Below are 1,482 nucleotides of genomic sequence, written 5' to 3' on the forward strand. Positions count from 1 at the left end.
TTCAAAGAGGTTTGGAGGTGGATGAAGAAGGATGTGGAATGCTTTAGATCTGTGTGGGTGTCAATCTATGGTATCCCTTGCTTTATGAGGAATATAAGATTCTGTGAACTTCTTCTATCCGATATTGGGGTGGTGGCTAACGGTGATAGCCTTGAAGTTAACCAAATCAGGTTGGATGTAACTAACCTGATGTCGTTCACAGACCAGTTGGAAACGATTAATAGAAAGGTTGTTGTCTCTGTTGCGGTGAGTGGTTCACCATTCTGGTGAAGGAGGATGCGACAGTGAGGGTGGGTGATATGGAGGAAGTGTGGATGGGATCAGTGTTTTCATCGGAGGTATCGGTTGACTCAAAAACGACGGCGGACAGAGAATCGATAGAGGAAGAGGAGGAGGCCACAGGTTGCGTGTGGGTCGGCGAAAAAAGTACGAGTTTTTCGAGACATGTCATATGTTCAGAGAAACCTTCATCAGAGGAGCAGGGAGGAAAGAAGCTCGATGAGGGAGCTAAGGTTTTAGGCTACAATGAGAGTAACCTTCCGCCAGTAAAGGAAGCACAAAGTTGTTCAGATAGCATTTCAGGTGAAAGTGTGTCTAGGGTGGTGTGTTCCGGGAACGAAGCTTTTCCTAGGATGGTGTGTCCAGATAGTACAGTAGGGGCGAAGAAGGTTATGGTTGAGGAGAGAGTCAAAACCCCTAGTAAAAAGGTCATTGGTGATGTCTGACCTACTGGCTTTGGGCCTAAAGAAAATTTGTTGGTGGGCCAGTTTCTTTCTAAGCCCAATAGCAGCGCTTCGTTTTTAAATAAAGACGCTTATCCTGTTTTGTCCTTTAGTGCTGATCTTTTTAATAATAAATTTGCTTCTTTATTGGTGGGACCGTCAAAAGAGACAAAAGAAATTGTTATTAAGGATGTTGACATATCAATGCACGACGTGGGAAGGGTTAAAGGTGTATGTGAGCTGCTGTCTTTTGATGACCAGTGCAGAAAGCTGAAGAATTCTAAAAAGGTGAGAAAACGTATGCGGGAGGTTTTTAATTTGGGTGATAGAGTGGAAAATTTTAATTATCCTCCTGAGTTGGTGTTTCCATTGCACTATGGTAATGACTATAAGACCGTTACTGGGGACAGCTCTGAGGGGCAATCTTTTTCGAACAATTCACTTACGCATTCAGATGTAAGAAATTTCAATGCTAGAGTGATCAAGAGGGGTTTGGGAAATTCGTCCGAGGGGCTGTGGAAATCTATGAACATGTTAGGAATTTCAAATTCTTCGGAATTTTGCAATCCAATTAAAAAATTGGAGGAGATGGAGTTGCGTGGTCACAAAGGGAGAGAGGTTTTGAAGGTGAACAACAATGGGTTGAAATGATTATTTTCTCTCTTAATATTAGAGGAGGTGGTAAGAGAGTGAAGAAGAAGAGAATTGGCTTCAACATTCAAAGAGGAAGGGTTGACTTAGCTTTTTTATAAGAAACTAA

This window comes from Vicia villosa, linkage group LG3 (assembly GCF_029867415.1).
Source record: "Vicia villosa cultivar HV-30 ecotype Madison, WI linkage group LG3, Vvil1.0, whole genome shotgun sequence".
Lineage (NCBI taxonomy): Eukaryota > Viridiplantae > Streptophyta > Magnoliopsida > Fabales > Fabaceae > Vicia > Vicia villosa.